The 18,000-nt window shown below is 47.2% G+C and overlaps 1 long non-coding RNA gene across 1 annotated transcript in view; it reads right to left on the bottom strand.

Moving 5' to 3' along the window:
- LOC146833735 (uncharacterized) overlaps window positions 1–16,885 on the bottom strand; it is an 86,337-nt gene extending 69,452 nt beyond the window's left edge. The window contains exon 1 of the long non-coding RNA XR_014960266.1: window positions 16,825–16,885. This is a non-coding gene — a long non-coding RNA (uncharacterized LOC146833735). The remainder of the gene's footprint in view (window positions 1–16,824) is intronic.
- Between the last annotated feature and the right edge of the window lie 1,115 nt (window positions 16,886–18,000).

Raw genomic sequence — 18,000 nt, 5'->3', positions numbered from 1 at the left:
GCCAGGAGAGATGACAATTTGAGGGTTGTTTACCTAGGAAGTGAGGGCAAAGCCAAATGATGTATACATGTTACAATACAATACACCTCTCCTGCACTGCTGCATTTGTGGGTTGGGGAGGGCCGGGAAGGGGAGGGGAGGAGAGAGAAGAGAAGAGAGAGAGAGAGAGAGAGAGAGAGAGAGAGAGAGAGAGAGAGAGAGAGAGAGAGAGAGAGAATTTAAATGTTTGGTTTTACCTCAAGTTTGTATGGGAAACTTGCACTTCTGTCTGCGATGCCGTATTTCTGCTGCGTGTGTACTTGTGAAGTTTGAGAAACAAATTTCAGCAGACCTAAGTCAACAAACACTGTACCGTTGTGAAAGCTCTGATGTTTTCTGTGGCTGCTTGTTTACTGTTTGTTGCGTACTAGCAAGTAAAGTGTTAGTTTACCTCTTGTATAATTTATCTATAGTTGTAGACACGTTGATGTGAACCTGTTCTTTTTTTGTATTTAACTGCGCAAAACGCACGGTTTCCGGTTTCGAAGCAATTTTTTCTGCAATTTTAGGTTTCAAAATAATAAACACAATAAATGAGATGGTTCTGCTAAAACGATAAGGCGATAAGATGCTACGCAGCAGAGAACAGATGTGGCCCAAAGGCTAGCGCTGACTTTGAAACTAGACAATCAAGTTCGAGCGTCGTCTCAACATTCTGTGATTCTTGGCAAATCAATTAATCTCCCCGTGCTTTAAAATTAGTAAAATAATTAATCTGACCTTGCAGTAATGTTATGTGGTGCCTTGTGAAACTTTAATGCCCTTGGGCCAAGTTTGCATTGGGTAAAACTGCAACAGCAAAAAAAGACCAAGAGCCGATGATCTGCTTTGGGGAAAAGTTGAGTGTCTTCAAAATCCACCCCGAGCACACATAAGTAAAATCAAAATTCCATGAAGTATCAAGTAAGTCCAGTAGTTTTCAAACCAACGTCCATATATTTATTCAGTCTTTCCAATTCTCGAATGAAAGTAGGTAAACTTTTCTAGACACAGCTAGATCTTCAGTTCACAAAGCAACAACAGCCAACACGTGTTTGTCGTGCAATTTGGTGCACAAATGACTTCTTCAGGGCTGGTATGAACGAATCTTAATTATTTGTACACGATAAGTCATTCCAATTGCTAGGCTCCCTTAAAGTCAGAAACCTCGCTAATATCTTTAGATTCCTGTATCCAATTTTCAACTAATAATATGAGCAAAAATACGATTTCAAATGCTATATTAAAAAACGATCACGATGTAATAATACTGGGGCATATTATCAAGCACAGCGTTAAAAACTGCCGCTGAAGCGGCGATAATGGGCTTGATAATATGCCCTTGAGAATTCCCATAGAAGCCCATGTTGACACCAGAACATGGACTTCTCAAGGTCATATTATCAAGCCCATTATCGCAGCTTTAGCGGCAGTTTTCTGCCGCTAAAGCGGCGATAATTTTAATGCAGTTTCTTGATAATATGCCCCACTGTCCTCTAGTGCTTTGTCCGACACGAGTAATTCAAACAAACAGGAATCACGAGTTCGTGACCTTCATGGAGTACCGCGTCCCGGTAATCCTATTCACCCGATGCTCTGCTTTGGGGAAGAGTTGAGTGTCATTGGCAATCTTCGTGAACTGAACTCTCTTGTTTACTGTGGCCTATGTCAACTAGAGCCAGCCATGAGGGAATTTGTTTCCAGTACAATGTATTGGGATGGCTATGACATGTTGCGGTCTTGAAGCCCTTAGGCAGGGCAATTCAGTAGGTATAAGCACAAGTCGCTTAGTATTCAACAAAAATAGTCCAAGGGACCCAAATTTCCGAACCAAAATGTGCCATATCACTAAGTCTCAGTGTCCATCTAGTGGAGCAACTTGAGTCCAACAGTCAATATCCATAAAGGGGCACAGTTGGTCCAAACTAGCGTCATGGTCACAGTTCATCACAAAGGGACTTCTGAGCTGGGCTGGCACGCAAAGGAGCATATGTACAAGCCATAACGTCACCAGAGCATCACTTTTTTTGATTCTCCGGTGGCATTGCGACGTTCCCCATATTTAGAAGGTGACGCTAGGCCACTTAACGTCGCTTAATGACACCTTGTAAATACGCTCCTTACCGCCGCAGTCTGCTGCGGCAAAGTGGCGGTCAATGGGTGTTGCTGTGGGCGTTCCACCACAACATCTATTGCTTTTTGATGTTGCCCCAGATTTACAAGGTTGTGGCAGCGCCAAAAACTAAGGCTAGGTAATACCTGGTCTCAGGATGGCGATACGAAGAGAAATAATTAATTTCTCCTCTTTTTTTCCTCTTTCCATGTGTACTGCAGGGCAAATCGCCATTACTGATTGTTTATGTGCAGGAAGATGTCCCTTTCTGCACAGAAACAATCACCCCTGCAGCGCAGGCACCCTTTCAACATGGCACCAGGGTGCCTGCACTGGCGCTAGGCAGCTTTTTTAGCGCCAGCGAAAGGGCAAACAAAGAATTGCACCATATTTTTGTAAATACAACTCATCCCTGCGTTTTGAAAATGTTGGAGTGCGGCGTTGCCAAATTTGGCTTAACACCATACTCCAGCATTTTCTTGTAAATATACCCCCAAAGTGTGCCCCGTGGAGATAATAGAAGATCAGGTGCCTCTTCTTTAAAGCTGTTCAATTACTCTCAAGATTTTCAATATGAGGAGACACACATTGGATATGGGACAGCCATTAGCCTGTAGGATCACCAGTTGGTAATAGAGAGCTAGGATTTAGGATAAGAGAAAAGAAAGAAAGATAAGGGCTATAAATAGGATTTCGAGGACTTAACAAAACAAACACTGCATACTTGGTGCCATAGCCACATGGATGCAAATGTTGTGGGTTCATATTGAGTCTCTTTTGGAGGTGAGGAGAGCGTGTCTAACCAAAACATGAAAATTGTAATCCAGTCCAAAATAGGTCCACAATTACAATCGGACTCTGCAGACCTACCAACAAGCTCATTGTTCGGGATATCAAGGGCCAGCCAGATGCCAGACCTCAGCACAGCCCAGTAGGGTCAAGGAGAACCTAGGTTTGGTTCTGGAACACCTCTTCCAACACATTGGTCCAATTCGGTGAAGAGGCCCGTTGACAGAGGCCATACCAGATGGAAGCGATAAGGTGCTGCTTGTGGCAATACAGGAGTACCATGTTTAAGGAAAAGTCATATATATTAGTGCAGTCATGCACACGCAGCAGGACTCCTGGAGTCGGTTCACTTGTAGGTTGCTGTGGATCAACACTCCATCTCCACTGAAATTATTGCTGGAGGGCTTCAGCTCAGTCTGGGTTGTTTGCCTGTCTACGGTGCAGGGCCTTCTCTCAAACAGGCACTCAGAAGGATTGTTGGTCAGGCTTTTGTACTTTCACACCTGGATTACAGAAACTCCCTATATCTGAGGGCCCCACGACCTGTGACCAGAAGGTTACAAGTCTTCCAAAATGCATTGGATCTGCTTCTGCTTAACATTCCAAGACATACCTCAGCTATAAAGTCCTAGTTTCTCCTCACTGGCTTCCCATTGATCAGCAGGTGAAGTTCAAGGCTCTATGCCGGGCACATAGAGGACTTCATTTGAAAGGTCCTAATTTGCTTCAGCCTTTATGATGCCTTACGTACCATACTGAGCAGGGCACTAAAGTCAATCAATGCTGCAAAACTTATGAAAGTGCCCTAAATACACAGGACACAGTGGGGTGGGTGCTCTTTCTCTTATCTTGTTCCCAAGCTGTGGAACTCTATACCCATTAGCCTGCATACGATGGAGAATTAACTCATGTTCAGGAAGGATTTAAAAGCATAGCTCTATTTAGCTTAATCTGTATCTTGAGAGGAGTTGCTGAGAACCATAGGTGCCAATAACGTTGTGGATGCTATCACTGGGAAGCCTTCTGGTAGCTATGTGCTCCATAAATCCTGACAGAATAGAATAGAGAGACAATCAGAAGAACCAGCCCCCTCTAAAGTCGACTTCAGGCTTAATTCCAGCTTTGGCGAAAATTCAGCTCATTGTTCGGTAAGCATGCAGGTTCAACTAATTATGGTTGGCCCAGCTCTTCGACTTTCTGGAACTTGACTCGGGTCTTTGTTCAGGGTGGTTGGTCATAGGAAATTGGCAATCAGAGTTCTAGCTTAGTTGGAATTTTTAGGTGACCATCAATCGCTTCAATGGGCATTTTCATAGGCTTAACTTGGACTAAATTTTTATTCTAAACAAAAAGATAAAAATAATTCCTTATATGGAGTTCCTTCCCACTGGAACAGGTCAGTTTTGTTGTCTTCTCCTACACCTTAATAGGTGTTAACTATATATTTATACTACACAAAGAACGTAGAAGGCAGGAGCTGCAGGGATGAATGATAAGAACATCCTTGCACCGGGAGCGACCCAGCCACCATTTAAATTACATAGGGTCAGATGTGCAAAAAGTAGGATATGCGCTTTCCTAATTGCGATTCTTTCCAAATTGCAATTAGGAAATCGCAATTCATTAAGTAAGAAAACGTACAACTTTTAAATAGTGATTTCTAGTGGGTCGCAAATCAGCCCACCTCACAAATATTAATGAGGTAGGTCATAGTTTGCGACTCATTAGGAATGATGACCAGCACTGGGATGGTGGCTTGCTGGGATCAGCAGACCACCATGTCTGTGAATGCTGTTCAATGAAACAATCTATATATATATTTTTTTAAATGTAGCCCGTATTCTTCAAAGGAAAATGGGATGCGTTTAAAAAACAGAAACGGAACCGGTTAAGTTTAATACTATAAGAGCAGGCCGTGGTCCATTGGACAACTGCCTTCACATAAAAAATATGTATTTTAACATTCTCAAAGGGGTATGGGTCCCATGGGGACCCCTTCCCATGTGCGAATGAGTTACCACCTCCTTCAAGTTGTTGGTAAAATATTAAAGTTTTGTGACCCAAATTCAGTGATAAACATTAATATGCCCCAATCAGATTTGGTACTTGGAAAATGCATCCTAAACACGCCCATTTCAAATTCCGGATTGGTATGTATTCACAAGTCTGAATTGCGATTCGATAACATGTTACCGATTCGCAATTTGGGATTCATACATATCAAAATGTTTTGGCGCCACAAACCGGCGGTCGCAAACTGTTTGCGACCACAAAATAGTTTTATATATCGGACCCAAAGTCCTGCTACAATGGGTACTATCACACAAAATACACATTTGCTTTAGAGGACCATGGCAGAGGGAAGGGGGTTCCAATTACAGGATGCCAGCTGAGTGGTTTGACTGTTTGCAAAAGTTCAGGTCTATCCCCGACAAAATAATACATAAACGTGGCAGAGGGTTGTTGTGATGATGCAGTGAACTCCCACCTTTTCAGAAGCATAAAAATAAAATAAAACCTAACAATATTTGTTGTTCCTAATTAGAAAGTAAATTGTTTATTTCGTACCTTCCAATATCTTGAAATGCCTGTATAGGGTTTTATTTGCTGTACTTTAATCGAGTGGAAATAGTTGAAAGCAAGAGTGATTGATTCTTGTTTAATTTTTTTACCTTGATACAACGTGTGAAAGTAAGCAAATACTAAAAAAAAAAAATCAAAGTCATTGCTCTGTCAATAACTTCGTAACTTCATTGGCAATACGAATTTACTTATTACAATAAAATCCGATTGTGGCATGTTTAGATATTTCTTATGATCATTTGTTTTCTCTCTGATTTTATCAATATTTCTCTGTTTCGATTATGGATATTTAATCTACCACAAATTGTCCACTCATTTATATGGAAGTATGGAACCTCCCAGTAAATTTTTTGTATATTGATGAATTAGCAATTAATCATGCTGACTCAAGGGGTTATTTTAAATTAATTGTTGTTGGTGACTTTAATGCAAAAGTTGGCTTTTTAACTTTTTCATCTACTTTGTTTTGATCAACTTCGCCAATAGATTGTGATGACGCTAGCTATGTAGACCCAGTAGCCATGGACCCAAGAGGATGCTTGTAGCATGCTTTCTTGTTATCCCATGACCTCGAAAGCGCTGCACCAGCTAAAGCAATTGTCAACACCGCAACATATACCGAGAGAGGGGGTGGGTCAATAACAGACTACGGGCCCACTGCACGCAGGTAAAGTGAGACGAAAGTCTAACTTTACGACTTGGTATTCACAAAGGGAATTTACTACTTGTAAATGTCCTTTGTGAATACCAAGGTGCCGATTCCGATCCTGTAAAACCCGGGTACAAATGGTCGTACGGATCATTTTCTCCGTACGACTCGTACCCGGGAATTCCACCGTACAAACCAGCAAGTACGATTCGTACAGAAATACCATTTCCGTACGAATCGTAAAAAACACCGTGCGGCTAAAAAATACATACAATTCCGATCCTGGACAGCGCGTACGCGATGTCCGCACGGAGTCAGGCAGCATTTTACGGACCAGCAAGTACAATTCGTACCCACAGCACTCCGCACGGCTATATTTTTACGGGAGCCAAAAAGTGCCGGAAAAGCTAAGTACGCCGCGATGCACGAGGAAAAGGGGGCCCCTGCCCCCCGTATGTACGCACCGTACCAACCAGCCCCGGTATGGGGGTACGGTGCGTACATACGGGGGCTGGTTGGTACGGTGCGTACATACGGGAGTACTGGGGGTACGGTGCGTACATATGGGGGCTGGTTGGTACGGTGCGTACATACGGGGGCTGGAGTACGGTGCGTACATACGGGGGCTGGGGGTACGGTGCATACATATGGGGGCTGGTTGATACGGTGCATACATACGGGGGCTGTGGGTACGGTGCGTACATACGGGGGGCTGGGGGTATGATGCGTACATACGGGGGGCTGGGGGTACGGTACGTACATACGGGGGCTGGTTGGTACGGTGCGTACATACGGGGGGCTAGGGGTACGGTGCGTACATACGGGGGGCTGGGGGTACGGTGCGTACATACGGGGGGCTGGGGGTACGGTGCGTACATACGGGGCTGGTTGGTACGGTGCGTACATACGGGGGTTGGGGGTACGGTGCGTACATACGGGGGGGTGGGGGTACGGTGCGTACATACGGGGGGCTGGGGGTACGGTGCGTACATACAGGGGCTGGGGGTACGGTGCGTACATACGGGGGCTGGGGTACTAGCCTGGGGTGCGTCGCGTACAGGTGCAGGGCTGTGCTACGGTCCTGGGGTACGGGGCATACAGGTGTGGGGCTGGGAGACGGTCCTGGGGTGCGGCGCGTACAGGTGGGGGGCTGGGGTACGGTCATGGGGTACGGGGCGTACAGGTGTGGGGCTGGGAGACGGGCCTGGGGTGCGGCACGTACAGGTGGGGGGCTGTGCTACGGTGTTGGGGTACGGTGCGGAGGGGGGGTACGGTGCTGACATATGGGGGTACGGTACTGACATGTGCGGGGTGAGGGGGGGCTGTACGACTCGTATCCGGGCACAAGTTTACCCGTGTACATGTGTGCTACAGCGTTCGCTCCATACGGGGCCTTTTACATGCGGTTGTGTATTCGGACGGGCGGTACAGATCGTACTTGCGCGCTCGGACTTGTGTTTTACGATTTGCACGTAAAAATGTCCGGCTTCCTATCGGACACTTTTCCTGACGCTATTCGGACGTAAAAAGTTACGGCTCCCTCACGGACCATTTTCCCGACGCATTTCGTATGTATTTTTCACGTACGAATCGTACTTCGCAGTTTGTACGGTACTTGTACGATTCGTATGTGAAAATATACGGATACGAGTCGTACGCAAAATGTTTTACCCGGATCGGAATCGGCACCCAAATGTTGAGCTTTACGACTTTCGGTATTCACAAAGGGCATTTACGGGTAGTAAATGCTCTTTGTGAATACCGAAAGTCATACAGATAGACTCTCGTCTCACTTTACCTTTATGAATCAGGCCCAATATCTTTTACCTCTTGCAGTTTGCAAGCCCTTATTGCGGATATGAGGTTTTTCCCCACTCTCCATAGTGACCATAACCCCCTGGCCCTATATATTTCCATCACAAAAGGGACAGATATTTTCAGGGGGAGTAAACAGCCCTGGGCTACCCAAGATGCAGGGCGCAGACTCGTCTGGCACTCTGATGATATGAAGGGTGTAACGCCCAGCTTTCTAATAAATGTGATGATCGAGTGGCAGAGTGTACATCTAAGATGGGCCCCTAGATGTATTGACAAGTTTATTCAACCTAACTGTGAATATTAGGGTCGTCTTGTCTAAGCCGATACATACAAGGTTAGAAATAAAAAGTCATGGTTTGACAAGGTATGCCGAACATCCAGCGAAAAGCTACACTCAGTATTGAAACAAGTCCCAAGGGATCAGAGGGCTATTAGCACTTCCAGGAAGAATTACAATCTGGCCCTATTAAATAGGAATGCTGAACTGAGGGTGAAGAAGTGGTATATATTAGTGGCAGCTTGTGAGGCCAGGGACACAAAAGACTTTTGGGAAGCAGAGCAGCTTCTGCTTCAGGAGGCATCCCCGAGCTAGTCACTACCCACATTGGCCGTGACAGGTGAACAGATCATTTTAGTAAACTATACCTGTCTAGCATCCCTTATAGTGAGGACAGGCTGTTGGACGTACCATTACCCTTGCACCTTAGCTTGTTGAGGAAGTCCTTAAGGCTATACAAAATGGCCCTATAAATAAAGCCCCTGCGCCAGATTCTGTGCCCATGGGCATGTTCAAAGTTAATCCGGGGAGCTGGTCACCACTGTTGTCAAATGTTTTTAACTCTGTAGGCAAGGTAGGCATCCTACAGACTTGGCACAAGTCAGTTATTGTTCCAGTCTTCAAGAAGGGGAATGTACGTGACCTGGTGTGTTATTGGCCCATTTCTCTCCATGACTGAGCCTCAAAAACAACTGGGTGTATTGGGTGGAAACCCTGCTGGCTTGGACATCGGAGAGAAATATTATTTCTCCGGGCCAATACGGCTTTAGAAAAGACCTTGGCACTACAGAGCAATGTTTGAATCTCCACAAGCTAGTAGTTAAATACAAGGTCGCCAACGGTAGCTCTCTCCAGCTGGCATTGATGGACTTGTCAAGTGCCTTTGACTGTGTGCATTTTAGCATCTTTGGGCCTGGAGGCTGGCCTTGTTGCTTTTTTGCTCCATCTTCACTCGGACTTCGAAGCATCTGTTAGGTATGGCGAAAACGGTGAGTGTTCCTCTACTTTTTCGATCAATCGCAGGGTTAACCAGGGGTGCGTGCTCGCTTCGCTCCTGTTGCTCTACATAATGAGCTTGAGCTGCCTCTTGTGAATGTGGGGGCTGATGTACCTCCTGGTCCAGTATTTGTGAATAACGATAAAAGTCCACTTGTTTTCGAAATCTCATAATGTACTAATTGTATACATTCAAAACGATGCTAACTGCACGCACCAAACTTTGAACTAAACATTTTCAGAGGGTTGTGATAGTTAGGTTAATGATGTTGGCGCCTTTGTTGCCAATAACTGCAACAAGCATACAGCAGAGCTTGATTTTCCTGGTGAATTTAAAGGGCACTTTTTGAGGAGAATTTTGGGATTACTTCAATTCTCATTATATTGAGGGTGGTAAAGGAGGAGCTCAGCAGTGGAGGAAGCATGGTCCACTTCAAGGCCCTCATTAGGAGCGGCTGGTTACAACTGATACTGTGCAGGAATGAGTATTAAAATATTTTGGTAAATAATATAGGAAAGTTAGGGGCTATGTGTTGGATCACTGATAATTTGCGCAAACTTCAACTTTTTTTGATGAGGTCATCTGCTCACTTGTTGTGTGGTTTATGTACGCACAATTTGAGGTTGACTTTTACAGTTGTAATTTTTAGAACTGTTTGCAGGAGCAACGCAACTCACAGAATTTCATTGAGAAATCGGGGGTCGTATTTTGGTGGTCTTCACATGATTGCTACAAAATCGAGCTGTTCAGGGTCCGGCCCCCTTATAGCCACATACTTGAAGAGACACTAAGATAGAACAGATTTTTGATGCAAGTAAAATCTGTTAAAACTGGCAGGACCACCCCAACCGCTCGTCGGATTCTTCTTTTTACCTGTAATTTTGGAGAGGGACAGGATTGGGTTTTTATTATAAAAGTCGTGTCATCTTTCAAACGGGTTTCTGAACAAATAGCAAACATTGGGGCATATTATCAAGAACGGCGTAAAAATTATCGCCGGTTTAGCGTCAGAAAACTGCCGCCAAAGCGACGATAATGGGCTTGATAATATGCCACAGAGAATTCCAAAAGAAGCCCAGGTTCTGGTGTGAACCTGGGCTTCTATGGGAATTCACAAGGACATATTATCAAGGCCATTATAGCCGCTTTAGCAGCAGTTTTCTGCCGCTAAACTGGCGATAATTTTTAACGCTGTCCTTGATAATATGCCCCTTTGTCAGCAAGCTGTGTGAAACATTTGAGGACTTGCAGGCAAAGTTTAATGATGGGTTCCCATTCTGGGGGGTGGGAATTAATCTGTAATCTATGGGTGCTCAGGTTGCAAGATGTTCTCTATCAGTACATTTGTTAGATGTTTGCAATAGAATGGGGTAAGGCGGTGCGTGCTCCTGGTGTGAATATAGCTGTCATGGAGTTTCAGGTATCGGGGACTAGCTTGGTACTATTCTGCTCATGAGCCTTCTGCAGGTAGCACAGCAGCTGGCTCTCCAAGGCCACATGAGCTCTGATCCTGACAAAATAGCACTTTCACAGACCAACGATAGCACACTTATCAGGTTTGTGAGACTCAACAACCTGTATGGCACCACACTTGAAAAGCAAGCACAAGGAGATGATGGACGGAGTGCTGAAACTTTGCAGACACTCACCCCAGTCACAAATCTGGGTTCAATCCATCATCGTTCTTTGACCTCAAGAGGCATATTTACAAGGAAATGATGGATTGCAGAGCTGCACCAAATGTTACAGTGCCACTTCCCGCTATTCACAAAATACAGGGATTCGCCGTATTTACAACAATATGGTGCATCCCTGTGTTTTCCCTAGTGCTGGCACTAAAAATAGCTACATAGTGTCAACGCAGACACCCTTGCACCCTAGTACAAGGGTGCCTGCATTGCAGGAAATTATTGCTTATGTGCAGGAAGGGACACCAACAATTAATAATGACAATTTGTTACTTCCATGTGTGCTGCAGAATGCAGCACACATACAAGTAGCAAATCGTCATTATTTAATGATTGTTTATGCGCAGGAAGGGACACCTTTCTGCACATAAACAATCAGAAATGGCATTTTGCTATTTCTATGTTGCCTCAAAAAACAAAAACGAGACGTGATTACCCCTAACCCTCTGCGAATATCCTCCATGGTGCCCTTTCTCCATGCACTTGGACCAGGAAGGGAGGCAAAAACACCCTTTCCTCACCCAGCCATTCACAGAGCACTCAGTCCCGGCAAGGCCGCAAATCACTGTTCACGCCTGCTGGACCCCACAATTCCCTCCCCACGACCAGACGTGACCGTCCTCTGAGGCCCAGCAATAGGAATAGAAGCCACCAGGTAACACCTAAAGTGAGATGGTCCAAGCTAAGAAGTGTCAGCCCTGCAAAGGTGCTCCAGGAAGCATGGAGCAAATCCATGGATTTGACAAAACCATGGTAGGCTTAAGAGGAAATATCGTTATTAAGGCAGAGTCGATGCCCCATAAGAGGATGTCCTGGTGGTTTGATTGAGACCACTGGAAGCTCTCTAAACACCTTGGGCATTATTTATGAGAAGTGACGCATCTCTGTGTGAAAACAGCGATGCGTCACTTCTCAGTGAGCCCTACTTGCAGCATGATGGATGCGTCATATTTACTGTATGGTGCATCATGTCTCAAGGAATGACAGATACGTCAGTATTACTGATGTATCTGTTGGCGCAAAAGTGACGCATTGCTGGGGTGTCTCTGAAAACAGACGCAACTCCAGCAATGTGTCTTTTCACATGGGGAAAGCCCCATGTGAAAGGGCCTGCGTGTTTCTTACGCCTGCTGTAAAGGCAGGCGTAAAATGTTGATGCAGTACTGTCCTAAAAGTGGCGCAATACAATCTGATAGATTTCACTGCGCCACTTCTACGAGGATTTTTGCAGGGGAACGCCCACCCTGCATACATTATACCTGACGCAGGTATAATGTAGCGCAGGACTTTACAAAGTGATGCATCTGCTTAGATAGTCACTTTGTAAATAGGGCGCAACGTGGTGCATTTTTTACGCTGCCGGTGCGTCACAAAAAGTGACGCGACGTAAAAGTGTCGCAAGGCCTCATAAATAACGCTCCTTGTTGCCTGCAACCTTGATGGAACAACAAGATGTCTAGGTATTTTCAAAGTGGCCTAAGGTCACAGGAGCATATTGAAAAAATTTAGCGAAATGACAATGCAATGGCTTGACTCTTTGGTTTGATGTCATAAACAGATACATCTATAGTTTCCATCTCGTCTCGCGTCACAATAAAATGTCTCTAAATATTCTATACTGTCCACATATTCTAATGCCACGACATATCTCTATCCTCATTCTTTAAAAAAAAGTATATATATAATTTTATTAGCAATTCAAAAGGCACACATTGCAAAATACATAATAGACATAGGCACAATATAAATAAGTATTACAACAGCTAGAATGGCACAGTCATCGCCCCGTGATTACAGCTGTCACATTACACCTTGGATATTCATATAACTGAAAGAATGGACTAGCATGGCAGTTATTAACAATGCAAGCACTTCAAAAACAATCATAGTCAGGTACAGGGCTTATGGACTGTTTGCCGACTCCTCTCCAAGGCCTGGAGTATCAGTATTCCTTGATTGCAACCAATTCACAAGGGGCCCCCAGATGTCTTTTGGCCTGGAGGCAACTGGCATTATCTCCCAGAAAGCAGTAAGCCGCTCCTGGCAGAATGTTACATCAGTTACCCAGTCCTTCAACAGCAGGGGCTGCGATCTACCCCATGTCATGGCTATCCTGCGTTTAGCTAACAGCAACAACATGGCAAGTAATTTACGCACACCCACAGGGGCCTCCTTAACATACCCTAGCAGCCCAAGTAATGCCGTGGGTTGAACTTGTATCATGAGTATGTCACTAATAGTTGTGAATACATCTGACCAATATGCTTGTATCTGTGGACAGCTCCAAGCCATATGTAACAAGCATTTACAATGCAATGGTCTCGGCATTGTAAAAGTTAGAGCTATTGGCATTGCTCCTGACATTATTTTTGTTTATGTTTTTTTAAAAAACATTTAACCTCTTCAGTGCCCATGACGAGATAGTCTCGTCATGGAGCACGGTTGCGCTGTGCCCATGACGAGACTATCTCGTCATGAACCCCACCCACTAGTGCAACGCCCGGCACAGGAGGGGGAAAGGGCGTGGCACTGAAGGGGTTAAAGAAACGGCATTGTTATTTACAATGTCAATAGCTTAATCACTCTCAAATGCGAGACCTATTGCATTTGCACCCACAGAGACACACACAAAGCCACCCACACACACACAGAGCCACACACAAAGCCACCCACACACACAGAGCCCCCCACAGAGCCACTCACAGAGCAACCCACACACACACACGCAGTAGCCCACTGACCTATTTACATTATGTGGTTTTCTGCATTTCTAAAGACATACCAGCCTGCCCTTCATTCTAATTATTCCTCAACAATGGCGCACCTGGAGAAGAAAGGATGCAGCCTCTCTATGGTGTTGCTTCCCAGGATTCCTCCGGGCACCTGCTGACGTGTACAGATTCAGGGCTTGTGGATTGGATAGAAGAGATTTGGTTGCTGTGGCGCGGAGAGGGTGATAACTGCTGCGTGGGGCGCTGGGTGGGGGCAGGTTGGGATCGGAGGTTCAGAACTGACAGCGTGAAGTGGTGTGAAGTCGAGGCATAGGGGACAGACAGTGAGACAGCGTGGGGGGTGTGCAGTGTGAGGAGGCTTGGAGAGCGGCTGTGAGGAGCATGGGCACGTAGAGAGGCAGTGCACGAGTGTGGGAGCTAGGAGCACTCGGGCAGACCATGTCACGGCTGGAAGATTATTCACATGCAGTGTTAGGAGCCGCAATGGTATTTGGCTTCAAGCCTTAAGACCACAAACGCTATCAATTTCGTGCGACCAGGGCCCAAGCGCCATGAAGCCAATGTGTTTAAAGAGGGCACTACACTCTATTAGTTTATTCATACCGTCTCAAGCTCGATAGTAAGCATGGCTGTCTAAATAGAGTAAATCTTCAAAAGTGGTACGTCGCAAAAGGGTCTACCCCCACCCAAGTATGAACCAACTTACTTTCAGATGGGCGACACCGTGGGGCTCAGCAGCTGAAAGCAGCGGCTTTTTCGGATTCGGGGGCGTGTTTTCTTTCTCTCCTCTTGCCATTGGCTGGAATGTTTACATTCCAGAGGAGAGAAAGAATCAAAAAAACACGCCCCTGAATCCGAAAAGGACGGGGCTTGTTTGGAGAGACAAACCTCTTCTCCAATGGCTGACCAGCATTTAAGAGGCCAGCCAATGGAGAAGAGGTAAAAAAAAGGGGCGGGTTAAAGCCCCACTCCTAAACATTAAATCTCGGAGCGAGACTGCGCAAGCGCAGCCTTCGAGCCGAGACCTAAAAAACTACCCCACCCCCAGCCCTAAAAACTTTCGACCCCCACCCTGAAAACAACCCCAACCCCGCCAGCCCTAAAAACTACACCCAGCAGTTAAAAACGACGCCCACCCCCAAAACCCTGCCCCAACCCCCCCTTACCTAATTGCGTCCTCTCCCGATCCTCCCTGCTCCTGCACATTTGGGCAGCTAGACCGCGCACTGTGGTTAAGGCAAGCGTGAAAATGCCTCTGCCCGCGTTGTTCTGACAGTTTCCCTGGAAGTAGGCACCACCTCCCCTGAGAAGGGCAGCAGCCCCTCGTCATGTGAAGGGAAATTAACGGCCCAAGCACACTTCGAGAGAGGGTAGTAAACACTCCCCTTGTGAGAGTTAACGCGAGCACACATACACCTCTTGACGGTGTCACCAGCAGATGTCAGCCCTCCACCCCCTGTAATGGGCAGCAGACACACCCACCAGTGATGGACCGCAGGCACCTCTTGTGAGAGGGGCAGCAGACACGTCCACCTGTGATGGACAGAAGGCACCCCCCGTAAGAGGGTAGCACTCTCCGTGTGAGTGGTAGCACACACATCCACCTGTGATGGACAGCAGACACCCCTGGTGAGAGGGTGGAACTCCCTGTGTGAGGGATAGCACCACATCCACCTGTGACGTACAGCAGGCACGCTAGGTGAGACGGTGAAACTCCCTGTGTGAGGGATAGCACACACGTCCACCTGTGATGGACAGCAGGCACCCCTGGTGAGAGGGTGGCACCCTTCATGTGAGGGGCAGCATTCACGTCCACCTAGGATGGACAGCAGGCACCCCTTGTGAGAGGGTAGCACTGTGTGAGGAGTAGTGCACACAGCCACCTGGGATGGACAGCAGGCACCTTTCATGAGAGGGTAGCACTTCCTTTGGGAGGGGAGCGCACACATTCACCTGCGATGGACAGCAGGCACCCCTCGTGAGAGGGCAGCAAACACTTTCCTTGTGAGGGGTAGCTCACACATTCACTTGTGATGGACAGCAGGCACCCCTGGAGAGAGGGTAGCATTCCCCCTGTGAGGGGTAGCGCACCCACCCACCTGTGATGGACAGCAGGCACCCCTGGTGTGAGGGTAGCAATCCCTGTTGGGGGGTAGCGCACACATTTATCTGTGATGAACAGTAGGCACGTCACGTGAGAGAGCAGCCAGGACTCCCCGTGTGAGGGTCACCAGGAGATGACAGCACCCCCCCCCCCCCCCCCCTCACCCCCTGCTTTTGTCAGCAAGCAGTCACTGCTCCAGTGAGGGAGAGGTTCACCAGCAGCTGGCAGACCTCCACCCTCCTGCTAGTGTCAGCAGGCCGTCCCTGCCCTTGTGAGGGAGAGTACGGTAACCCTCAAAGAAGGCGCCATGCCTGACCCTCGGCAGATCCGACCCGGGAAGCTTTAATGAACTGTCCCAGCGCGGCCTGTGATTAAGGGGCTGGAACAGCAGGCAGAACAGGCTTCACCCTCAGGGTGCCTCAAGGCCCACACAGTGCTAGTGCCTGGGTACCACTGCACTGTGGTGAGCCAAGGCTTGCTTGTGCGAGGGTTCAAAGGGATGAACAGCGGAGGGGCACCAAGGGTGCCCAGAGACTGATCACAGACTTATTAATATTCAAAGAGCAAGCTCCCGTCGCACACTGCGATCTTGTGCAAGTGATGGCGTGGCGGCATCAGATAAGGAGGCGTTCAGATCCGAGCGAGCTCAGGCCCCGAGGGCACAGGGAGGACGGCGGGTACAGTCAGGGCACAGGGCAGCTCACACCAGGACACGGTGCGCCCTCTCACATTACACTGGAGACCACTTGTGACACGAGAACACCAAGGCCAGCCAGACTCACACTCCCGTCTGGGGGGAGGGGGGGGGGGGGGTGTTCCTTTATTAATCCCGCAGTCTACCTTCACAAATGAAAGAGTGGACAGCAGAGGTAGACAGATCAACGGCCCCTTACGAGCAGGACCGATGCCATCTGTTCAAGCCCAAGAACCGTACATCTAAGAGTTAAAGCCCCCTCCCCCACCCCAGAGGCTGGTTGTGGTTAATGTGTTCATTTCCAAGCTCAGAGGATTTCTTCCACCGCAAACGCCATCAATTTCGTGCGACCAGCAACTTACTTTCAGATGGGCGACACCGTGGGGCTTAGCAGCTGAAGGCAGCGGCGTTTTCGGATTCGGGGGCGTGTTTTCTTTCTCTCTCTCGAAAAAACACGCCCAGAGAAAACTTCGACAAAAACACGCCCCCGAATCCGAAAAGGACATTAGATCAAAAATAGATCAAGAGATCAAAATAAACGTCATAAATTCGGCGCGGCAGCACTTCGTCTCTCGGAGGGGGCCCTGGCCCCCTGCCCCCACAGCTGATAAAAAACTCTGAGGTTCGAGTGAGATTATCCCCTCAATCCATGCTGGCAGGGTCCGGGGGTTTCAGTTACAAATCTGGCTATCAGGTGAGCAACATGCAATAGGATTGAAGCAGGACTACAACTCCCAGAATGCATTGTTAGAAGAGGAATTCACAGTGCAGGACGGGAAGTCGCTCTGTAGACCCCTCTGCCGTGGCTCAGTGTTCCATATTTCTATACGTGCCTTCTTGTGCAGCGACCACCAAAATACCAAGGAGCCCTGGTGGCCCGCATCGCGCTCAAGAAAACACGTGTAAAGAGTGAAATGACGCCAGTGACTAAAGCCGCTGAGCAATGCATTTAGTGGTGAAACGCTGCATTCGCTCAGTGCCTAGAGTCGTGTCAGTTCGTGGTGAGCACTGCACACTCAGCGGTCTATTTACCGGTTTACTTTTCACTGGTTAATTCATCCACCCATTCACTGATGCGCTTATCCGCGGATTCACTCACTCATTGAAGTTCTAACTGAGTGACTGAAACCTTCAGTTACTTACTGAATCTCGCTCTTTCACACTTGCACGCGCCTCTCATTCACTGTGACACTTAATCGGGAGCTGTGATTGGCCGGGGCAGTCTTGACGTAGCTGTCACGGCCACGGGGCACGTGGCCGTGACACTGACTCCACTGTCGCCTCGCCTCCACCCTCCCTTCACGTGGGGTTTAAAGCAGACACGACGGATCCTGTCCTTCCGGTGTCTTTTATAAACACATTTTATTTACAGTTTGTTACCGGCACGTTACAAACCACATTATGTTGATTTTCACAACACAGTTGCTTCACATTTGCTTTGTTCACATTTTTTTGTAGCACATAAGAGAGAAGGGGGAGAGGACGAGAGGACGAGCACACCACTGCCTTTCTCCGAGGTCAAGCAGAAATGCCTCGGA

The sequence above is a fragment of the Triturus cristatus genome, chromosome 4_2 (genome assembly GCF_964204655.1).
Source record: "Triturus cristatus chromosome 4_2, aTriCri1.1, whole genome shotgun sequence".
Taxonomy (NCBI): Eukaryota; Metazoa; Chordata; class Amphibia; order Caudata; family Salamandridae; genus Triturus; species Triturus cristatus.
This window is presented reverse-complemented; position numbering and strand designations above follow the sequence as displayed.